This window comes from Cricetulus griseus, chromosome 4 (assembly GCF_003668045.3).
Source record: "Cricetulus griseus strain 17A/GY chromosome 4, alternate assembly CriGri-PICRH-1.0, whole genome shotgun sequence".
NCBI classification, from domain to species: Eukaryota; Metazoa; Chordata; class Mammalia; order Rodentia; family Cricetidae; genus Cricetulus; species Cricetulus griseus.
Window position 1 is genome coordinate 211,752,118 of NC_048597.1, and position 24,837 is coordinate 211,776,954.

General features: G+C 45.8%; 1 protein-coding gene and 1 non-coding gene across 11 annotated transcripts in view; both read right to left on the minus strand.

Moving 5' to 3' along the window:
* The window catches only part of Tmem108 (transmembrane protein 108), a 276,755-nt gene that overhangs the window by 20,092 nt on the left and 231,826 nt on the right, over positions 1-24,837 (minus strand). The window lies entirely within an intron of this gene.
* Positions 17,007-17,113, minus strand: LOC113833594. Its single transcript, XR_003485163.1, has one exon. It is a non-coding gene; the product is annotated as a U6 spliceosomal RNA (small nuclear RNA).

The following is a 24,837-nucleotide window of genomic DNA, read 5'->3' on the forward strand; positions in this document are numbered from 1 at the left end:
GCTCAGTACTCTGAGCTAACTGGGGCCATCACCTGGTGGGTTCCAGAAATGTCCAGAGATCACCGGTTCAACAGCCGGACTGATGAGAGCCATGATTCCCAGAGCACAGTCTCTGGAACACACAGGCAAGCAAGAAAACCACATGAGTTGGGTCTGTGCACCCTGGCACACCTGTGGCCTTTGGTCCATGTGAGTTTATCTTGCGCTGCAGCTCTGGGAGGCAGACAGATAACAGCTTTTTAGCCAGACATGAGCATGTACATGTAAGCATGCATGCACACGTGTGTGCTCCCACCACATGTTCATGCCCTCTTGTTTCTCCCTGTTCCTCCTGACCTCACACACATAGAACATAGCCCTTGGAACAAGAAACAGACAAGCATGATAAATTTGTAGGTCATGTTTTCCCTATCCTCTCCAAGCTATCGTATGGTTAAACCATTTGTCTAAGGTCCAAAAGGTGCCACACAGCAGTTCAGGAAAACAGACCAGGTTTTGATCCTAGATGCTCAAGAAAACGATCCTTAAGACTGAGGGACTTTTGATTCACGAAAATGTCCTGCATGAACACAGGAATGTAGGATAAAGACAACATTATTACTACTGAGAATACAACTATTGTTATCCATGACCATAATTTAGAACCCTATGCTCTAAATGCAGCAACACATAGGCCAACTCCTCAGCCTTTTATTTTCAGGCTTTGGTTATCTGCCTTAGTTATTCTGATTTAACCCAAACATTTTCTACTGTGCATGCGTGCGTGCGTGCGTGCGTGCGTGAGCACGCTTATAATCTGAGCTCATCTCTTAATGGAAACAGCCAAGGCTTGGTCTACTTCCCATCTGTGCTCTGTCTAAACCGCCTGTTTTGGGTGGTGTCAGGTTCAGTGTTAATAGTCCTCCTGTCTAGCTTAACACCTGAGCTACTTCAAAGTGACTTTGGCATGCCCGTTGAGCGGCAGTCTTTGTTCTTGACTATGACTTCTGAGGCTAGGCATGAAGGGTGTGGTCTTTTTCATGTGTTCTTGGTGTACTTACTCTTAAAGCCAGTGAGCATGCTCTCTGGAAACCTGAGCAGCCCAGAGAAAGGGTCACGTGGAAGGGAACTGAAGCAGAGCCCTGGCCTTCAGTGCTAGTGAAGGCCACATGCTGCTCAGCAGGGAAGAAGTAGTCATAGCCTTAGCCAAACCACCCAGATACAGCTTTGGCAGAGACAAATGACCCTCGTTTCAAACTCCAGTTTAATGAATGGAATGCGGGATAATTACAGTTTTCAGTCCTACATTTGAGAATGGCTTGCTTTGCTAGGAACAGTAGTGAGTGAAATATCACTCCCACGTGGTATTAAGTGATCATCCTGGGTTTCAACACTGTGTGTGTGTGTGTGTGTGTGTGTGTGTGTGTGTAGAAACAGGCTTTTAAATGTCTTCCTTCTGCCTGCATCTCTCTCTCTCCCCCTCCCTCTCCTTTCTTCTTAAATGAAATTTATTTATCCCAACTGCAGTTTTCCCTCCTTCCTTTTCCTCCTCCCCTCCACCCCCGCCCCATGGACATCGACAAAGCATGGCAAGTAGAGGAGGACCAAGCTCTTCCCCCTGCATCAAGGCTGGGCATGGCAACGCAGCTTGGGAACTAGGTTCCCCAAAGCCAGCTCAAGCGCCAGGGACAGGCCCTGATCCACTGCTAGGGGCTCAAGTTACACAACTGTCACATACATGCACAGGGCCTGGGGCAGTCCCATATACTGTCTGCCTCTTTCTATAGCACCATGATTTCTGTGATAGATGCAGGTTTTCTCTCTACCCTCAAAGAAGGGAACATAGTAGGACTGTCACAAAGCTATCACATGGGACAGAACAAAGCTGGAAGAAACTGGTCCCTGCAGACTGAAGGTGTGGCCTCCCACAGGGCTCTGGTCTAGAAGTGAGTAAAAGCCCAGGGAGCATTTACCAGCAAGCGAAGGGGTCCCTGGGAGACTCCCCAGACATAAAGATGGAATGAATGGATGAGAGAAGGTCAAGGCAGGTGTTAATAAGATGACAGGACCATCGCTATTCAGGGGACATCTTGTTGACATTAGAGGAGAGCCCACCTAATGGGGGGTCCTGAGATGCTGGAGAGGCCAGAGTGGATGGAGTCAGTGGGAAGGAGGGGGGAGCTGTCAGAGTTCCAGTGGAACAGCAAAAGCCCTAAGGTCCTACTGGGCAACATGTGGCTATAGTGAATGACACATTTCAAAATCACCAAAAGAAAGGGTTAAAATTCTGGGTGTGCTGGGGCACACCTTTAATCCCAGCACTTGGGAGGCCCAGGTAGGTTGCATAGGGAAATTATCTCATAAATAAAAAAATGTTAAATGTTTTCACCATGAGGAAGGTATAAATTTTCAAGTCAGTCAAAAATGAAGCAAGACAGCCAGGCATGTCTGGTGGATTTGAGTTCTCGGACAACCAGGGCTACACAGTGAAATCTGTTTCAACCCCCCATCCCCAACACAAGCAAGACTTTAGAGAAAATGTTCCATGTCTTAGAGAGCAGAGCTTGAGGGCTTTAGCCAGGAGACCAAAGTCAACACTGCATGTTACAGTCATGACGACAGTTTACACATTGATATGGGAATGGCATATCAATTTTAGATTGTCCCCTGATGCCTATAATCCCAGTGTAATTACAAAGCAAACAAAAAAACAGGAAAGCTCCAAGTCAGGAACAGTTTACCAATGTCTGGCCCATATTCCTCAGAACTGCCAGGGTTGGGCCAATGGGATGGTTCAGTGGGTAAAAGTGCCACACAGCCTGGCAACCTGAACTCTGCTCCTGGAATCCTCAGAAAGGTGGAAGGAGAGAACCAACTCCATAAAGTTGTCCTCTGATGTCCATACAAGTGCCCCCCCCACACAGTAGTAAAAGAAAATGTCATGTCCATGAGGAGCCTGAGAATCATGAAGACTAATTGTAGTTGTGGACTCCTGGAATGGGTGAAATTGAAGGGAAATGTGACGACAGCAGCACTAATAACAGAGCACATTGTTTTATTAACTGTGACAAATATGTCATGGTATAGATAATGTAGAGACAAAAGGCCAAAAATAATGTTTTCACACCCAGACTATGCCTACAAGGGCCCTGACGCCAGTGACCATAGACAGCTAGTTGGACTGTAACTCCTGATGAAGCATGGCACCCTACCCACAGGGTCAGTGTCAAGAAAAAAATATTTCTACTGTAAAATTGTGAACTTACAAGGACAGACATGGGCCCTGATGGGGAATGTACTTCTGTGTATGTTTATCTTATTGATTGTTGAATAAAGTACTGTTTGGCCAACGAGGCAGCAAGTTAGACGGGTCTAGGAGTCAAAGAGGATTCCGGGAAATGTAGTAGAGAAGTGGTGATCCAGGCAGGAAGTGACATAGCAAGGAGACTCATATTTAAGTGAAGGAGAAACAGGAAGGGCCCCTTTTTCCTGTTCGCCTCCTCCAATGGCACAATGTGATCCACCGGCAAGGAGGGACGCCAATAAGGCGTCCGATAAGATAAGTCTTATAACATATATAGATTTATGATAGTTAAGACTGAGCTAATGGATGAGAAATCCTAGTCATTGGCCAAGCAGCATTTGTACCTAATAGAAGTATGTGTATTATTTTGTTCATCTACGTGGCGGGCAGAACTCGGGGGGCTTTGGCAGATTTATCATAACAGGGCCCCACACAGATGTCCCACAAGATAGTCAACCGTCCCCATTACTATGAAAGAGGCATTGAGTACCACGTCATTGGCCTTCCAGGTACTGTCTTGTGTCTTAGGAAACAAAGAATCTAGCAATCTCACTACAGAGATGAAAGCTCCCTTCTTGGCTCAGGACCTAAGCTTTCAGATAGTCATTTTTGTTGGGGGTGGCTGTGTATGGAAAGCTAACAAGGTAACTCCATGAAGGGCCTCCCCCAAAGAAGCAAGGGACAGGTCTATGGGATGTGTCCAAAATGAGGCAGGAAGAGGGAAGCTCCTTGTCCTAGGATCTGGTATGTGTTCCATGCTGGCTGAGAGCCAAGAAACTTCAACACAACTGGCAACATCAGCATTACCCTTGGAGCTAGTGTGTGCTTTCTGTGCTTGGTATTCCCACGTCAATTTGACACACTCTAGTCATGTGGGGGGAGAGAATGCCCCCACCAGATTGTCCTGTGGTACATTTTCTTGATTGATGTGGGAGGGCCTGGCTCACTGTGGGTGGTGATAGCCCAGGGCAGGTGGTCCTGGGTTCTGTAAGAAAATAGGCCAAGGGGTCCATGGGGACCAAGTAAGTAATCAGTATTTCTCCGTGCCTATAGCTTCAGCTCTTGCCTCCAGGTTCTTGGTCTGTTTGGATTCCTATTCTCACTTCCTCAATGATGGGCTGTGATGGGGAACCACAGCTAAAATAAATATACCCTTTCCTCAAGTTGCTTTTGGTCATAGTGTTTTATCATAGCAATAGAAACCCTACCTAAGATACTGTCCTAAAGATACCTCCAACAATATTAAAAACAGTAACATGCTTACTTACAGCCCCCTGTTTCATGGCTTTGAGTTTATATGTACTCCTTTCTCATCTGCAAATCTAGATAACACACCTTATAAAATTGTCTTACAGTATCATTTACAATAAGAATGTTTACAGTAAACTGGCTCGTATATTTTACGTTATTTGTGTGCACACGTGTGTTGTGTATCTGTGTATATGAATGCATGCTACAGTGTGCAGTGGAGGTCAGAGGGCAACCTTGAGTGTGGGTCTTCGCCCTTTACCTTGTTTGGCCCTTACTTTAATAGTAAGTATGCCAGTTTCATTGGCCTGTCAACTTCTGGGGGTTCTGCTGGCTCTACCTTCATATCCTGGCAGAACTCTCAGGTTAGAGATGCTTACACTGTGTGTCTGGCTTTTATGTGGGTTTCGAGATTTTGAACTCAGACCTTCATGTTTACCTACTGAGCCATCTCCATAGCCCCTTCTACTTTAGTTTTAAACTCTACTTACTATTAAAACTTTGCTTTGCCTTTAAATCTCATTGTCAATTACATCCTTTAAATAATGTAACTTAAAAAGCCACAAATCTGCCTGTGTGATGGCTCAGTTGGTAAAGGTTCTTCCACCATACCCGATGACCTGAATTTGATTCCCGAGACTTACATGGTGGAAGGAGGGAGGCTCTTCTCTGGCTTGCACACATGCTCCATGACACAGTGACATTGAATATATATATATATATATATATATATATATATATATATATATATTCACAATAAATGTAAAGGACCACAGTATCACACATACAGTAATTGAAAGAACATTTGAAGTGTGACTGTCTTGAGAAGCCCACACCTATGCTTGTGTCTCACTTTTCCCTATGTATCTCTGTTTCTCCTCAATAGACACATTAACTCTGCTTCCCGTTGCTTCCTCCTGAAATTTCTTTTCTGTGTCACAGAGTTCTAACTTAAGTGAAGGTCCCTAAATCTGAGCGGAGTGTCTGCAGGCTATTGGTGGCAGTGCTGGGCTATGTCTCTCCGCTACTGCTGACTCAAGGACCTGGTTTAACAGGTCAATATGTAAGTTCCCTTAGAGACTACAATCACATCCTGGGATATGGTCCAGTAGGCCCCTCCATGACTCCCAAAGACTTCTTGAAGTCCTAGACCTGTCCCTAGACACTGGTACCTGCCTGTCCCCAGCTTCAATTCTCCAAACACAGAAGGAACGGGAAAAGACACAAAGCATTGGCTTTGCCATGCCGGAGAATACCTTCCCTAAGGCCAACATGGGGACGTTTGCCATAATATCCTCATGAATTGGGCCAGTAATGTGGTAGTGCCTCATCTCAACACCCCTCCCTGTCCTCACCAAAATGCTTGCTGAAGAGAGGGGAGAAGGTTGGCAGCTGGCAGGTTCATGGCAAAGTCCTTGAGGAGGGAACAGGTGGAGGGGAGGTTGGCCTCGGGGGAGAGAGGCTGCTTCATTTCGTTTTGGCCAGCACCAGAGCCTCCCAGGCTTCTCTAGAGTGTTGCTTCACATTCCCACAGGGTTCTTTCAGGCTGGCTGCAAGGCTGTCTGGCTCTGCCTGCCACACCTGCTGAGGTTTCACCGCCTGCTACAGCTTGTCAGGAACAAAGCTGTTCTGTCAACACAGCTGTGTTTCCTTGTGATGGCATGCCATTTCCCACTTCCAGGCAGGACATCCACACCCCAAGGTCTAATTTCTCTTTTGGGCGTGAGCTGGATTCCACAACTGAATTCTAAAACTCAGCTTTCTTTGCTGTGCATTCATGGGAATTAAATCTTCGCTTCATTTTCTCCCCCTTTTACTATTTGTAGGGAGAGACCCTGGATACCTGTACCCCTGACCACACCCTTTTGGGTGTGGTCAAGGTACATAGAGGGGTAGGATAAAGAGAGGAGAGGAGATGCGCTCTCTCTCTCTCTCTAGGTTCAGCCAGCTCTTGGAAGCATCTGGGATCTTGGTGGCTCGGAGTGCCCGTGTGAGTTGTTATCATTTATAATACACCATCAATAACCATATCTTGTGTAGGTTCCTTATCAACTATTCCTTCCCAGACCCTTATGCTGACCAACACGGATGCCATCATTAGTGCTACGTTTCCATTTATGGAGCACCTACTGTGCCTAGCCCTGTACTAAACATTTTCATTAGTCATCTCAATCTTCATAAAATTGTGAGACAAAAATCTTAACCATCTGCCATATGATCATAGAATCTCCTACCTTTCACATATCTCTCTATGGACTACAAATCTGTAGATTTTGGTACCTGAAAAATTCAAGGTGGACTCAGAGGTCACTTTCTGGTGGAAGTAGTAATAAATCACCATGCCTGTGATGAATTGGAGAGACAAGAACACCACACACAGTGAGGAGAGCACAATGAGAGATGGTACCAGAATAATTCGGGAAGTCTGGCTGCTATTCAGTATGAGAGCCACTAGCAACACGGGACTAATCATGCACAATGTAGTTATATGCTATGAGTTATAATCTCCTCAATTTTGAAGAGCTAAAGTAAGAAAAATAAAAGCATATTCCCTCACATTTTGTATTAATGACACACTGAGATACCAACATGTTGGGCATACTGGTACATAGTCATTAAAATACATCACTAAAAAGTAATCTTCCTTCTCATGTATGACTTCAAATAATATTTGTGGTTTGTATTGTGTTTCTACTGGTCAGTGTTGGTCTAAGTACCTGCTGTAAATAACAAGGAGGAGTATAATAAACACCATGATGGAGGTTCATGCTTTGTCATGAAAATGGTTCCAGGTATGGTCACCAACAGTATCAATGGCACCTGGAGACCTATGTACTAAATGCCTTGGTTTTTAATGGGTTGAGTTAGGTGTCCGGCAAACTCCAGGTGGTTCTGCCCTCAGGACTTCAGAACTAGTTTCTGGTCCTGATGGGAAAGATAACTTTGTGCTCTGCAGCTGTGGCCAAGAGAAGACAGGGTTGGGGAGCCACATAGCAGTGACACTCAGAAAAACCTGACAGAAACACGCAAGTGCCCTACAGCCCATTCCTGTCCCACCCTGCTTGGCTCCTTTGGATATGGCTTTCTCTGGGTGCCATGCCCTCTGGCTGGCTCTCCTGCTCTCTGCACCCTTTTTTAATCTAAAGCACGCCAAGAACAAATGGAGTGGAAGACCGTCTGCCCTTGGTAAGATTAATTTGCATTTGTAAAGCATGACCTCAAAAGCCATGCTTATGATTCCTGGTTGGCTGTGTCCAGCTCAGACTGAATGTGGGGCAGCCAGGCAGCTGAGGGCAAGAAACTGTGAGAGGGAAAGCTGCAGAGAGGGAGGCAGTCCCCGACAAGAGGGCGGGTTCCTGATGGACCTGCTTCCTGAGGACATCACACGCCGGGGAGACTTGGCCGAAAGAGTTGATATTCACATAGTTGCTTTCTACTGTGGATTTATGGTCTTGTTTTCTTTGGAGCTCCCAGTCAGTGGATCTATTTCAATTGGTGAAGCCCAAATTTTGCCTTTGGTCTTCAGTGAGGTCACAAAGAGGGACATGAGTTCAGAGAAGAGCGTGCTCTGAGGGATGGATATGACGGTTATGAAGTAAAGGACTTATCAACCTGATATTTGACAAGGGTGCCAAAACTGAGGCTGAAGAAAAGACAGTTTCTTCATGGCGCTGGGTGAGTGGGATGTGGAAGACTGAAACAGTCCCTCACCCTGCACAAAAATCAATTCAAAGCAGACCAAAGACCTAAATATAAGACCTGAAATAGTGAAACTGCTGGAAAAAAATATACAAGAAACACATTGAGATAGGCATAGGCAAAGAATTTCCCAATAGGACTCCAGTGTAGCTTAGGAAATAACACCAAGAACAGACAAATGTGATACTGTCACATGAAAAAAATCCTATTACCTTTTCCTTTGACATGACAAAATACCTAACAAAAACAAGGAAAGGAAGCAGACTATATAAAGAACTCGAAAACATCGCAAGAATAAAAAGTCCAATAAACAGGCAAATGAAGAGACTGTTGCCCATTTAATTAAAAATGACAAGTAGATGAAAATTTTTTTTGGCCACTGGGAAAATGTAAATCAAACTTATGTTAAGGTGTAATAATAATACTAATAAAAAGGAGGAAGAATACTATATAATTTACATTTCATCTTACCCTAGTTACAATGGCCATCATCAAGAGAACACAAAACATTCTGGCGGTGCAGGGATGGAGGACTGATACAGGGACATTTGTATACTGCTCGTAGGAATGTGAATTCATCCAATCACTACAGAAATCGGCAAGGATGTTTCCTCAAAACACGAATAGTGGGACTGCTGTATGATCCATCTATACCACTTCAAAGCCAGCTTATATTAGAGACTCTTGAAGACCCATTTTTATCACAGCACCATTGACAATAGACGAGGTATGGAATCGGGCTAGGTGGTCACTAGCAGATGAAAGGGCTAACAATTGTGAACATACAGGCAATAGGGTAATGCTTATCCTTAAAGGATGAACTCGGATCATTTTCAGGAAAATTAAAGGATCATCGTAGCCTGCAAGACGAGTCAGACGCAGAAAGGCAAGTCATGTACTTTCTTTCATTATGGAATCTCAATTTTAAAAGGACATTAATTAGAAGGCGGGCTACTTGGGAAGAGGAAAGGTAGCAGTAAAGAGACGAGGGACAAGAAAGGACAACGTGGGGGTAGGTAATAAAAACAGAACAAGATTTACTGAGTTCAGGCCACGCTTTCTTCTTGTGAGTGGGAAGGAACCTAGCTACACCAACATGCTCACTGAGGAGGAGGTGTGGCGTCAATGCAGACGCTGCCTTTGCTCTGCACCCCTCATTTTAATTTCAATTTATAGGCATCTCTACTCACAGTAACAGGGCCACTATACCACTTTCATCGCTGTTGTGGTGAACTCCTCTTGGGCATGAAATGACTACCAGCCATCATAAAGCAGAGTTGCTACGGTGACCTACAGAAGACCTTGGCTTGAAGTCACAGCAAAGAAACAGAGCTGTGACAGCTTGGTCTACGGTGGTGGCTATGCTGATCCTATGGAAGTAGAAGGGCAGTGACATGAGACTCTCATCTGAGATTCTGGTCACCACTCACTACTGTTCCCAGCTTGCATTCAGTTTTGTGGGGTGCTAGGGTACACAGGAAACTAAGGCAGACAAGACACGAGGTTGAGATTCTTCAGTAATACAGCTTTTTCTGAGTTGCTTATGCTCCTGCAAGCAACCTCAATAAAAATCATTAGTTTACCAGGTAGGGCTTCGATGACATCCCTCTTTGGTCTCTGGTGCCTATGTGGGGGTGAATAGACACATTAGGTATCCACAGGAAAACTCACGTGACGCTTGGTGTCCAAACAGGGACAAATGAGGGTGTAAATCTCAGAGTGTCCATCTTTTCCCATGTGGCCTGGGAAGACAAGTCTCCTTGCTGTATTGATAGCTGTGTGGCCCCAGCTATGGGCAATGACACTGAAGTGTCTACACAGAAGGAACTGCCCATGCAAAGTAGAAATATCCAAAGGCAGAGTTATGTGAGTGGCAGACCCAAGCTAGTTTCTTGTTTTGTGAGGAGGAGGATGGGATGGAGCTGTTGGGTATTTTTAGGGTACAGGGGGCATAAAGGAAACAAAATTGGTCTGTGCTAAATAGGCCCTTCTGGGATCCAGAAATTTGGGGCCCCTGGGAAGAGTTGGGTAGTAAGGAAGAACCGAAGAGATAAAAATGACAGTGAGGGAACTGGGCATTAGAGAAGTGGTTTTCATAATTCACCAGGCCAGACAGGGCTGTGGTCACTGGAGAGCTAAGGGAGAAGAAAATTCAGTAGTGGCCTTGGGACTGGTATGGAGCCTTGGTGATGAGATAGAATCTTCATGAGGTAGGAGGGGTTCCAACTTAGGCATGTAAAGTGGGTTTGTAAAGTGCTGTAACAGTCTACAGGCAATGAAGAAAAGGGACAGGAGACAGATGGAGGGGCCCGTGTGGGTCACACAAATGCAAACACAACAAGATTTGTGTTGAGGCAGAGTTCCCAGGGAAGAAGAAAAGACAAAATGCTAAATGTGTTGTCTGTGTACCTCTAGAAGGCTATGAGGCCCAATCAACAGTTCACCAAAGGAGTGGCTCTCCATTGAACACCTTGCAATGGAGGGCAATAAGCCTGAGGGGTGGGAATAATTCCACTTGTCCTTCAAGTGAGATGGCCCAAATTGCCTGAGGGAGAGGGTCATGCAGAATGTACAGAGACCCAACACTGAATTATAGTTTTGCTCATGCCTGATTAATGCACAGAATTTTTGGGCTTTGGTGGATGTGGAGCTTAGCATTATTTAATTTATGGCAGCCCCTAAAGGCACCAGGGCTATAGACAAGAGTGTGTAGACATGGAAATGAGCAGGCATGTGAAAGGGACTGAGCATGTCCTGGGTGTGGAAAAGTTCTTTCCCAGTGTATGTGCACATTTCTCAGCGGAAAGAAAAACATAATGAGGGCGGATGTGCAGCGGAAATGTACCCCACTTATCACCAGTGGAGAGCTCTGCCTCAGGGCGCAGACAGTCCCTAGTCCAAGCAAAATGGCAGCCTATAAAAATGAGATGATTTGCTCAGTCCAAAGCCCTTTCAGCAACCTGGCATGGTCAGTAATGAAGCCAGATTGCTAATGGGGAATGACTGGATTAGAGAGTTACATAAAGTAGTGCCCCCATCCATGCCACTGTACTCATCACTGCTATTCTGGAAGAACAAATGATACAAAAGAACAAGTGATGAGAGAGTTTTTGTGCTGTGTTGGGCACTGGTAACGCTTTTCTTTATCTGACTAATTCACATTGACTTGTTGCAGGTGGTAGTGGACCCTCAGAGATCCTGCTCATGACCTGTAAAAAGGTTTTATTGTGAACCTGAGTGTCTTGCAGATTCAGAAGAGAATTTGTAATAGTAAATACAGCAACGGAGTATTTAAATGCAGAAGGCACTCCTGTTGAAAAAAGGCATGCATATAGAGGATCATTATTACTGAATAAAAATCTCAGTCTTGGGGTGGGATATAACCTAACGAATTGCTGGATACAGGGACACTTGAGGCCCCAGCTGAGCCATTACTGTTATGTGCACACCAGACCTGGACAGTAAATTCCTGTTGGTGAAGATACTTCATATTCTGGATGCAGGGCATAGAGAAAGCAGATTTGGAGTGAGTTGGATGCACCTTGCCTACTGTTCATAGTGCTAGAAGGTGCTAGGTAGTTCTCTGAGGGAGAGTGGCTATGCTCAGCTATGGATGGTATACTATCGGCATGATGGTGTAAGTGTTTGCTGGGGTAATAGTTGCATAACTGTTACAATAATGGCATGGCTATTAAGGGTGCAATCAATTACATTCTGCTTGGCTTTAAAGCATAGTCCACTGGAAGGTACCCACATCTGGTACTTTAACCCAGAGGGAAAACTTATGTCTATGAAAAATCACAGATCTTAGTGGAGAAAGTAATGCTTTTTTTCTGTTTTGGTTAAGTGGTTGTATATACTTGTCAAATTGCCTCCTAAACATTTGTGTTTATACATGTAGGTTAGTGCTGCTGTAGGCCACAGTCAAAGAAAACTCTATTTTATAGTAGACAAAAGCTGTGAGACTCATAATTATTCCAACTACTAAGGATAAATGTCTGTTGCTGTGGATGCAAATATTACTATGGCAAATCAGTCAAATGCTCAGGCTGGGGGAACACATATAAAATCATCCTCTTCAAGATTCAGGGAACACTGTGGAAAAGATGAGAAAGAATGTAAGAGGGCTGGGGCTATGGCTCAGTGGGTAAGAGCATTTGCTGTGCAAGGATGAGGGCCTGAGATTTATCTCCAGTTCCCATGAGGAAGCCGGGCCTGGCCACAGGCACCTAGAACTCCAGCACTATCAGGATAGAAATGGGAAGACTCCTGGGCTTGCTGGCTAGCCAGCCTAGGTGTATAAAGATGAGTTCCAGGTTTAGTGAGAGACCCATCTCAAAGGAATGAAGCAGAGAGCAACAGGGAAGGACACCCAATATCCTCCTCTGTTCTTTTCACCCCCACACATGCCATACACAAGAGATAAAACAGAAGAAAAAAAAGAACGTAAGAGTTGGAGAAAGGAGCATGACATGACTACCACCCACAATGAAGCTGGTCCTTAGAAGAGGGCTTTAGCTCAGATTTGTAGTAATGAAACCAGCAGAACAATAAGGCTAATTACTAATCTATGGTAATGGCATCGAGACTGCCAATGTTCTCTTGGGAAAGGAGGGCCATGAGATGCTCACCCGGGATTTCAGTCATTACTCTTCTCTTGCCCCAGCTGACAGGTCTTGAGGATGCTCAAGTGTGCAGGAGATTGAAGGCTGACTAGAGGTTGAGAACCTTTAACAGTGTGTCTTTCCGAGCTGCCTGTTCTTTAGTTAACCCCAGTAAACTCATTTCACCAGGTTGGATTTGGGTTCAGTTTTTTCTTGATCTAGTGTCCTGTCTGGTTCTTTGTATCTTCCCTGGTAAAGTTACCCATTGTGTATTGTGCTCAAACAAACAAAAAACACCTCTTTTGGCCAGCAAGGTTTTCATTACACTGTTTTCTGAAAGTAGCTAAGGCTCTCACTCACCCATGAAAAATCATTTGGCATAGGTGGCATCAGCTGTCTCTGATTTACTGGCAACAGGGAGAACCCTGACCATAGAAGCCATGGCATGAGAGTGCTGGTGGTAGAGACGTCAGGTGAGGATCTTTTGTTTGGTTCTGCTCTGTCCCAGGTACTGTGTTAAGTGCCATAATATAATACTAGGTTATATTTCCCAAACATGCCTGCATCATCTCATCCCTCTGATTCTTCTTACAATGTGATATAGACTCATCGACAGGGTCTGTGTTCCTTCCCCTTGTATCTGTGACTATGGCAGGAGTGAGTCTGAGTTCCAGGGCTCGGCTATGAGCGAAGACATGCATTGAGTCTGAGAGGAGAGATCACATAGAAGTGGCAGGAGAGTCCAGTGAGCACTTTCCTGGAAGGAACTGCCAGATATTCAAGTGTGAAACCTTCAGGTACATCAGTATAGCTGGCTGAACTGTCCTCCTCCACTCAAGCAAATCTGACTTCACTACAGACTGCCCTGTGGCAGATTTCCCATGGAAGTGTAGTTCTGGTCTTCTGGGGTTGGCTTTTATTCTCTAGAGTACCTGTGAACTTTATCTGTTTGCTGTGCGCATCGGTGGCTTGTTCCTTTGTTCCTGTGGAGTAGTATTCTATGGCATGGACATTTGTCTAACCCTCATCTGATGGATAAACACATTTGTGGTGTTTTCAGCTTCCAATGAGGTTGCTGTGGACAAGGTAGGGCTGGTATGCGGAAGGCCACTATGAGCATTTGGTTACAAATCTGTGTGGACATATGCTTTCATATGTAAACACCCAGAGGTAGAATGGCCGGGGCATATGAAACGGGTATATTTGATTTCCAGAGGATTTTAGTATTTAGTATCTATGTTTTAAAATGTAATTGTTGCTTGACAGACGGATTGTTTGGACAATAAGTTATATTAGCATGATCTATACGTCAATATTGAGAAAATGAGTTGGAAACCTCCCTCTGAGTTTCCCTCCTGCAGCATCCCAGTTCCCCACAGACCTTATGCCCACAGAAACTCATACACCCTTTTTGATCTGCTTGGATGAGTGTGTTCTGGATGACATCACTTTGCTCATAACAGGGTGTCCCAGATACCATTAAGGAGCCAGTTCCCCACCATGTGTCCACTCTGAAGAATTATCAGATGTTTCGTTGGAAAAGAGTTTTCAAATCAAGGAGAAATAAAGTGACCCACTGTGGCAACCTCTCAGAGCCCTGAACTAACTGAAGGTTCTGGCAAGTACTGGATTGAGAGGAGTGCACGCCAACCAGGAAGGCAACAGGCTTCTGTGAAGGACCGGGCACTGAACATCACCTGGGCTCGCTGCAGTCACTCAGTTGAGCTGCTGCATCATGCAGCCAAGACAGCCGCGTGAGGTGAACAAATGAGGCTGCCTGTGTTTCAGTAAAGCTGCCGGGGACAGCGCCTGATCTAGAGCATAGCACATTTGAGGAGTGGAATGTTCTAGTTAGCTCCTAGAGTGGGTTTCAAAGGTCCTCCACGTGTGGTGTGCTTTTCTTCCTACATGCCTCCACTCCCTTCTGCCTCAATAAATCTGCCACCACAGGGTTCAGAAGGAGGACAGGGGTGGATAGAAGCAAGGGAGGCTGGAGTGGGGACGCAAGGGAACACAGGTGAGGGTGGGGAGCACCAGAGCAGAGGTCAAGGGCAGTAAAAGCGACAAGCTCAATGAACAACTGTTCCATCAGAAACCACTTCACCCCTTCTCTCCTCCCCCCCCATTTATTCCTGCTCTCCCCCACTCACCCCTTTTCTTCTTCCCTGAGGCCCAAATTGTCCCCCAGGAGTTGAAGAAAGGCATTGTGCTTCACATTGGCATTAAATCAACGTCCCATGCTTGAGTGAGGATTTGGGGTTCTGGGCCCACCTGTGAGACTTGCTACTTAACAGAGAGAGGTCTCTTTCTAGGGCTCAATGACACCTTGGCTGTGCAAGCCGGACCGTCTGAGGAGGAGTTGAGTCGTGGCTGACTTATCTGAACATGTGCTTCCTCTGAACTCCTGTCACTGAATTCTGTTTCCTCATCTCACAGTCAGCTGGTAGGTGGAATAATTTTTTAGGGATATTCTAGTTCTCTGTTTTAAGCAACCGTGTTCCATCAAATATACGCAGCACTATTGTTTTGTGTAACAGCAAGACAAGGAAAAAAATTCCTGCTGATTAAATCTGACACAATTCTTTCTTACAATGATTATTCTCCATTTATGAGAGTGCCTTTTGGCTTGTCTAGACATTTTTATCACCTCCCCTCCCATTACAGCACATGGCCTGTAACTGCCAATCCTCTCTCAAGCATCTTGGGAACAAAACATAGCCCCTGCTCAGCTGTTTTGACAGCACTGTCTTTTCTCTGGTGTCACATGGAACTTGGCGGTTCCTCTGAAGTACTGAGTGGAAACCATTCTTTCTTTGAACATTTGTTCCAAAACCTCACACTCCCATCTTGCCACTCAGCTTGCAGCCCCTCAGCAGACACTTTGTGCTGAGTCATGGGTCTTTGTGAAGAATTTAGACACAAGAATTTGGCAGTGGAGATGGTTCAGTCTGTAACTGCCTGCTGTGTAAGCCTGAGGACCTGAGTTTGGATCCCATCGTCTACATAGAATCCTAGTGTGTTGGAGCACGCTTGTAATCCCAATGTTAGGAAGATAGAGTCATGAAGATCTCCAGAGCTTGCTGGCCAGCCAGCCTAGCCAATCAGCTAGCTCCAGGTTCAGTGAAGAATCTTGTTTCATAGATTGGAGAGGAAGACACTAGATGTTGCCTTCTACTCTCCATGCATGCCCACACACACACACACACACACACACACACACACACACACACACAGAGCGAGAGAGCGAAACACCTACCCCACACACAGAAACACCCACAGAACACTCCCCAACCCCATTAAGCACAGACAGTGCCTCAAGTGGAGCAATGAAGAGGGGAGTAGTTACCACTAGCATTTACCTTCACCCAGAGGGACCTCGACATGCATCCTGGTTTCAGAAACATTGTTTCTTTAGCAACATAGGAACTAGTTTCTGTAGCAACATAAACCCAGATGAACATATGTCCTTAATTAACAAGGTCCTAATTTTGAACTTTAGGGGGTTTGAAGCTAACTAAACCAATGCTTTTGAGTAAACAGAAGCAGCAGTTTTGTACAATCCAAACACTCTGGGGTGACATTCAGAGCCTTTTGGCTGTGGCCGTGCCCTGGAAGTAAGCAGGTCTAACGACAGGATTCTTGCAGGTGCCAACACACAAAGCACATGTCTGCCCTGCCTCCTCCCTTTCTCTAAGCTCAAACGGGGTCTTGGTTTGCATAATGAATTATTCATAGAGTGAGGTGCTGATCATTTTGAAGAAAATCAAAACTGAACCATAACTAGTTTTTAAAAAGCATGTGCTTAGCGTGTATGCCAAATGAATGTGTAAAGAAAAAAAGCCAAATTAGAAATTTTATATCTCTGTAAGAAAAAAAAGATTCTATGACACATAAAGTAAAATCTGACAGGCTCCTGCCACCAGCCAGGGAGGCTGCCTGGCTCCTTAACCACTCTCTGAACTGGGCCTGCCAACGTGTGCTTGAGGGGTCTAGCAGGATGGTTTGGAGGAGGGGAGCACCATGTTATTCATGAGAGCTCCATCTCCACGTCAGAGGTTAATGTTCACTCCCAGGTCCTTTTGGGCCCAACCTCCGTTCATTCTATTTCATACTGGCTCACAGAGGTATGGCTGTATAACCAAGGCTGATCTTGAACCCTAGTCCTTTTGTCTAAAACTCTGGACCACTTCACTGATTTGTGTGCCATCCTTTCTCAGGGCCCATGCTAATCTCTCTATTGTTCCCACTTCAGGGTATGTGATACTCAGGTGAGTACCACCACAGCCTGTCGTTTCACAGCTCAGGTTCTCACTGGCTTTCTTCAGCTCCTAGAGAAATCGGCTCAAGGTCAAGATCACACATAGGTGGGTAAATGTCTATGATGTAAGAGGTATATATCTTGTCTCTGCCTTCTTTTGTGGACGGTCTCAGTATGAGGGCTGGTTGCTGGGAGAAATAACCAAGTGATTCCAGAGCTGGAATTTTTCAGCACTCAACCCTCTACCTCTGCAAGGGAGTTGGGGTGGTGGCTATGGGCATTTGGGAGCAAGCCGAGGATAGGTCTTAGCAGTCAATGTGTGAACTCTTCACGGCCTGACTTCTGCATAGGGTGCCTGCTGGTCTCCCACATGCCATGTACTTACTTAAGCACTTAATAGAGTGGATCTCCAGTCTTTTCTACTGGTAAAAGAGTATAGACTCCATGCTGTATAGAAGGTGGGAAGGAGGCCCAAAGGTAGGGTCAAACTGTGAGTCACAGGAAGGTTATCTCCAGGACCTAGCAATCAAAAAGGACCTTCCTTTGATTGTATAAACCCTTCTATTAAAGGACTAATGCATATGGATTACATCTCACACACATGGTTATAACAGAGGATCATGCGATGGTCCATGCACAGTAAACATAATGCCATATAACTTAGAGAGATGCCAGTCATATAAGTCAAGATGCCAGTCATATAAGTCAAAGATCCATCCCTTCAGGGAACCCTTCCCTTTTTCACTATAATTAATATAACCTGGGCACACTGGATGGTGGTGGTGGCTTTTGAGCCAGGGTAGAGTGTACCGTTTTGTGTTCACTTTCATCTTTAATACATCTATACTTCTGCTACTGCTTTTCTGTGTCTTGTTCAGTCCGTTGAGACATGCAGACCCTGGATACCATACTACCTCCCCTGTAATAGGAAAGCTCAGAAGGCCAGATTTTTCCTAACAGCCGTTCAGCCAAGCCTCTGGCCTCAGCCCCACTTCAGTGCCCATTTCCAGAGGTTCCTGAAATCACAGGCAACTCCTGAGCCCTGGGGAAATCTGCATTGTCAGTGGGGACTGCTTCTAGTCCCAGGTCAGGATCTGAAGTTACCAGGATGGCATGGAAGCTACCCTTCTCGGTTTGCTTTCTAGCTTCTTGAATTTATGCTGATGTGGTTACTGTCCGATTTTCTTTGGTACTACATAGTAGAGTATTAAAGTGTCTGGGGGCGGTCACTGGGTGGGGGTGGACATTGAAGTTTCAGAAGCTCAAGCCAGGCTCAGTGTCATCTTCTTCTGGCTGCTTGCCAATCCAGACGTAGAACTCTCAGCTACCTCTCCATCACCATGTTTGCCTGCATGCAGCCATGTTTCCCGTCACAATAATGGACTAAAATTTTGAACTATAAGCTGCCACCGGTGGTGATATATTATTTATGATCTATTAAAGCATGTCTGAGGATTAGGAAAGCAAAGCCAGCCTCAAGTTAGAAATCAGGTAGTGGTGATACACACCTTTCCCAGCACTAGGAAGGTGGAGACAGGGGGATATGGCTGGGTGTTGAAAGGAATAATGAGGAGGAGATGGAAATTCAGAGCCTTTTGCCATTTCAGCTTGGCAGAGGTAAGATCTACTGGCTTGGCTGCTTTGTTTCTCTGATCTTCAGCTTGAAGCTTGAACCCCAATATCAGTCTCTGGGTCTTTTATTTTTCATGCAACAGCCACCTCGATTAAATGTTTCCTTTTATGAGATGCTGTTGGCCTGGAAGCCAGGAGAGAATGTCAGAGCAAGAGGCTTGGAAGTGGGGGAGAGAGAGAGAGAGAGAGAGAGAGAGAGAGAGAGAGAGAGAGAGAGCATCACAGTCCGAGCAAGAGGCCCTGAAGCACTGGCAGCAGTGGCTTCCAGAAACTATCTTAAGAAGTGCCTCTGGAGACAGTGTCAGCACCGTGGCAGGCTGTGGGGACAGCAGCAGCCACCAGAAACTATCAGACCACCCAAGCCTCAGCCTCGGCCCTGCCTGCACCTGGAGAAGAGATCATCTGGGCCTTGGGCCCATCTACACACCTGGAGGAGCGATCACCAGAGGCTCAGCCCTACCTGCACTTGAAAGGTCAACACAGCCACAGCCTCCAACTACACCAGTTGGAAGCACAGGCTCAACGTGTACTTGGAGGAAGAGATGGGTAGAAAACAAGGTAAGGTAAGAATACACTCAACACAAAGGGCAATACAGCACCACCGGAACTAGTGTTTCTACAAGCAACAAGACTTCAACAGATGAAGCAGAAGAAAAAGACATTGAAAATAACTTTATGAAGCTGATTGAGGCCCTTAAAGAGGAAATGAAAATTTCCCTTAAAGAAAACCAAGAAAAACCAATCAAACAGGTGAAGGAAATGGTTCAAGACTTGAAAACTGAAATAGAGGCAATAATGTAAACATAGATGGAGGGAACTCCAGAAATGGAAAATCTGGGCAAACAATCAGGAACTACAGATGAAAGCATAAACAACAGAGTACAAGTGGTGGAAGAGAGAATCTCGGGTGCCGAAGATACGATAGAGGAAATAGATTCATTGGTCAAAGAAAATATTAAATCCAACAAATTCTTAACACATGCCTTATGGATACTGTCTGTGTTTATTTATCAAGAGTCTCTTACAGGGTGGTGGTGATAGCCTTTAATCCCAGCACTTGGGAGACAGAGGCAGGTGAATCTCTGATTTCCAGGCCAGCCTGGTCTACAGAGCTAGTTCTAGGACAGCCAGGGCTACACAGAAGAAACCCTGTCACAAAACCTAAAGCAACAGCCAGTCCCTTAGAGGTAAAAGCTGGGAAGCCGGGGTGGAGGGCCCCAGGCTCTGGCTTATATGAAGTAGATACACTGGCCTTACTCTTAAGTGGAAATGGATCTGTTGGTGACACTCAAAGACTACCAAGAATGCTGTGTGATCCTCTGCTCTGGGGAAATTCCTATCATCCAAGGTTGGTGTCTGAAGATTCTACAAAGAAGCAGTAAAGACATTTGTAACCTGTGCTTTGCCACATGGACAGTGGCACTCACTTATTCCATGAAACTGTAACATTTGTACGCACAAAGCTGTGCATACTTTCAGAAAAACATGTAAGATAGGGCTGGGAAACTGCCTAGTCTAGATAGTGACTATTTTAGACATTGTGGGCCAGATGGTTTTATCGCTCCACTGAACTCTGCTGGCAGAGTGGGAAAGCACAGAAACACATAAGAGAATGGGCATGGTTGCCTTCCAGGAAAACTCATTTCTGCATCAACAGGAGGTGGCCAAGAACCAAGCCTCGGTCTGATGACAATGGAAATGTTCTGTGTCTGTGTTGCCCAATATGTCAGATAATAGCTCATCTATGATTAAGAGAAATGCGGCTAGTGTGACTGGCAAGCTAAATATTTAACCTACTAAAGTTAAATTTTGCAGGTGCATTGTCTTGTGTGTTCGTGCGCATGTATGCACAAGGCAGAGGGCAAACTTGTGTGGACAGGCTCTAGTGCTGGCCTGGAGATCACCAATTAGGCTAGACTGGATGATCAGGGAACCCCAGGGATCCATTTGTCCCCACCTCTCCAGAAACCGAAATTCTAAGTATACGTCAACATGATTTCTTTCCATAGGTGATAGGATCAAACACACCAATCCCCACACTTGCATGGCAAGCACTTGATTAAACCAAGCTTTCTCCCCAGTCCCAGATGGAAGTTTCAGAGGCACCAGTGGCTACTGATTTTTGAGGGGGCAGCTCTGAAAGTTCTTAAGGTAGCTGTCTTAAAAAAAACAAAAAACAACAAAAAACAAAAAAACAAAGTCACAGGTTCAACAGACTCACCCAGCATGGAGAGGCCCAACATCCACAGACATTGCTATGGTGCTGTGTGTAGCCTTTCACCCCTGATCTTTCATGGGCATGAGGTTTGGGGACTGAGGAGATGGCTGGACAGTATGACAAAGAATCAGGGATTTGACAGAGCCCAGCAGGAGACAGCCGACTCTCCGTCTCAATTTGTCCTCCTGAAGAAGTTTGCCAAAGTGGCTCTAATGGATCACCCACTTTCCTGGCTACAGGAGCCAGCTGTGCAGTGTGAATAATGACAAGAGAGCTTGGGAGACTGATGACAGCTATAGCAGAGTGGCTTCTTAAGGCACAGGGCTTTCCCTTCTCACCCAAGAAAGGTGGTGAAATATGCCAGCCTCTGCCTCAGGAGCATTCACATTTCCCAGTAAGGCTGGGTGCCTTTTATCGACCCTTCGACAGTGAAGGTCCCACCTGAGGTGGGCTCCTCTGGTTACTTTCCTCACTGTTGGTGTTTGTGGCTGTGCATTCCAACTCCCCTAGGTCTCCCTGCACAGTGAGCACATTAATCAGCCCTTAAAGCCCACCCCCGAGGTGGGGATAGACCTGAACTCAGCACCTGGATTCCAGCAAGTTTTCTGATGTTATTTTTTGTTATAGCTGCTGCAGGAGTCATGCATTTGTAGGACATTCCACATCTTCCAACAGAGCCCTTCCTTCTGGAATCCCCAGTCTAACTCTCCTGCTTTCTCAGACCTCTAAGAGGTAACAGGCATCACTGTCATACGCCCCTTCCAGCAGCACATGGGCATGTCTGCCCCCATGAAGGCTCCTGACCTTCATCTAGGGCATCCCCTGATCGAGAGTCTCCAGCCAGGAAATCCAGTTCTGAATTTTAGAACATATTTTTGACATGAACCAACTTCTGGGACTAGCTTCTTGGTTCTCACTTCCCCATCCACTGTCATTAGAATTCCCCTGATGAATATTAATAAGATGGCTTCCAGGTTCTTGAGTTTTAATTAGACTGGTCCCCAAGGAAATAGGGGAAGCCATGCTTGGGGGAAACAGGACAGAAAGGAACTATCTCCAGTAGGGGTGCCGGGAGTCCTGTGGGTCCTGTGGCCATGTTATAGATAGCACAGATATAGTAGCTAAGGGTGGATTCCAGGGGCCTTCTGCTCCCCAGTGTTAGGTCTTAGAAACCCAGGACAAATGGCTGAGGTGCCAATTAAGATATCAAAGGGCACAATGGCCAGCTCTTCCAGCACTTCACACCCTACCCCTACCAGGGCCTGGGTTTCTGCTTTCTTCCCCCCAGCCTGATCCCTATATAACTCAGCCATTTTGGCTACCGAGTCTTTTGGTCTCTAGGCCCCAGGCCCTGCCTCTCTCCTGTCATGTCCGGCTTAGTCAGCCCAGCCTGGACTCTTCCCTTGTATCTCCAATAAAAATTTCCATATTTTAGGAGTAGTCATGCCATCCTCCTTTTATTTCATGTTTCTCCCTACTTACCCAGACCAATAGAGGCAATGCTTTGGCTATTCAACCCAGATCCTGCAGCCTGCTCAGGCTGTTTCTCCACTTCCATTACAGTGTACCATTAGGAGGCTGAATCGGCCATAAAATCAGCAAGGGAGGACCTAGTGTGGACACAATCCATACTCAAGGGTTTAGATTTTGTTGTTTTCTCCATTGATGAGGTGTCGATGAGAGTCAACATCTCCAAATAAACTATCCACTCATACCAACCACCAGCGTCTCTGCCCACTGTGCCTGCCTGCAGCCTATTTCTTTCCAGCCCATCCATATTTAAAGGTTGAAAGACATATGTACAACTGTTTGAAAAAAATATTACACTTATTTTTTTTTCATGTGTGTGTGCATCTGTGTATGAACACGCCATCATGCATATGTTGGGATCAGAGGACAACTTCTCCGAGTCTATTCTCTCCTTTCACCATGTGGGTCCCCAGGATCAAACCCAGAATATCAGTCTTGGTGGCGAGTACCTTAACCATCTCACCGGCCCTCAAATGTTTATTATTTAAACTGTTTTTGTTATGCACGAGTGTAATGCTATTTAATAGTCGACAGAATAACAACACTGTGAACCATACATATACTAGCTACCACGTCTACTCCTAGCCAGTTCTAGTTCATCTAAACCCCATCCACTTCCCCCCTTTCCCATATTGTTTGATGGTAAAATCTGGGCATCATACAATTCTATTGTAAGGTCCACTCTTAACCCAGCTTCCAGGATATGTCATGTCATAAAAACTTTGCACCTCTTAATGTTTTATTTTGAGGTAAATCCTAAATTTGGCTTGTCTGTAAGGGACCCTTTCCTCCCCTTAGTCTGATACTGTCACAGGCGGTTATTTGTTCACTAGACAGAACCTTATGTGAATGAATACATTAAAACAGCTGTGACAGAAAGCACAAACTGGAATCCAGCAAGGTCAACAAGGTAAGCGCCTTCTAGATGACATGGAACGTAGAGCAAAGACATAGCATGCTGCTTTAGCAAAAACAATGAACCAGCAAAAAAGGTGAAGAGAGACACAGGGCACACCCCACCTGACCACACATGCTCCTGCAAAGCCAGCTGGTCTTGGTGACCAAGATCTCCCTCTTTCCAGAAATGTTTGCCCCTAAGAAAATTATCACCCGTAAAGCTTTGTTTGTTTCTCAGTCACTCTCTCTCCCACTTCTCTCCTTTGTTGCTGTTTTTTCTTCCGTCTCTCTTCTGTCTTTTCCTCCCTCCCTTCCCTCACCCTCTCTCACTTACTTAACCTTTTCTTTGGAGGATCAAGACTTTGCCCAAAGCTCTTCCTAGCTCTGCTTCCTCCTGAAGCTGCTCTCCATGGCAACAGAGGCAGCTCACACTGTGAGGCCCAGTAAGGCAGGGGAGGAGGAGCCTGGCAGTGAACAGGTATCCTCTAAAGGCAAAGGACTTACTTCCAGAAGGTCATTTTGGTGAAGGGAACTGACCCAGTGCATTTCTGCGGAGGTGAATAACTGGAGGTGATGATGGCATTTTAATGTTTCTTTCCCTCGAGTTTGTTTTGACGTTTTTCTCCCCCACCCCAAAGCAAAAACTGTCAGTTATAGAGGAAGCAAAGACAGGAGGACTCATTGCTTACATGCACTCCAATGGTAACCCCCTCCAAGCAAATCTCCCCCTGCAATGTTCTCCCCAAGCAGGAGGAATACAACCCAGGCAGCACGAATCCTCCCATATGGCCCCCTAGCTGCCTCCTTGGGGCCCTGGCCACCTGCAGCCTGTCAGGATGTTTAATCAGCAAGGAAGTGGGTACCATACAGTACCTTTCCTTGGGGGGTGTTGTATGAAGAGGGCCATGGACCTTTGCTTTGTAGTTCCCCACCCCCCCCTTCCTCTCTCCTCCTTCCTGCCCTTTGAATTCCTGGAGTCTGTGAGGAAACCGTTGCAACTTTGACTCTGGCTACATAAACACACAGGAAGGAAGGGAGGCAAGTAAAAGGAAGGCTGGAGGCTGGGCAGATGCCTACCTCATAAGCATCAGGAGCTGGGTTTGGATCTCCAGGAACCAAGTAAAAAGCTGGGTGGGGCAGTGCACATCTCCAGTCCCAGTGCTTGGGAGGTGGAGACAGATGGGACTTACCAGAGGGGACAGAGGAGGATACCTCATGCTGACCTTGGCTTGCACACACACACACTGCACTCCCTCCCATGTACACACACACAGAGGCAAGCACACACACACACACTACAGCCCTCTCTGTCACCTCCAGGATGCTGCTTCTGCTCTTCTGTGGTGCTTTTCTTCTTGCCGTCCAGAAAGTCCTGTCTGCAGACACAATAGCTAGCAAAGCTTTTCATTCGCCTGCCATGCTATCACAGGCCTGAGGCACCAATGAATTCATGACCCAATGTGTCACA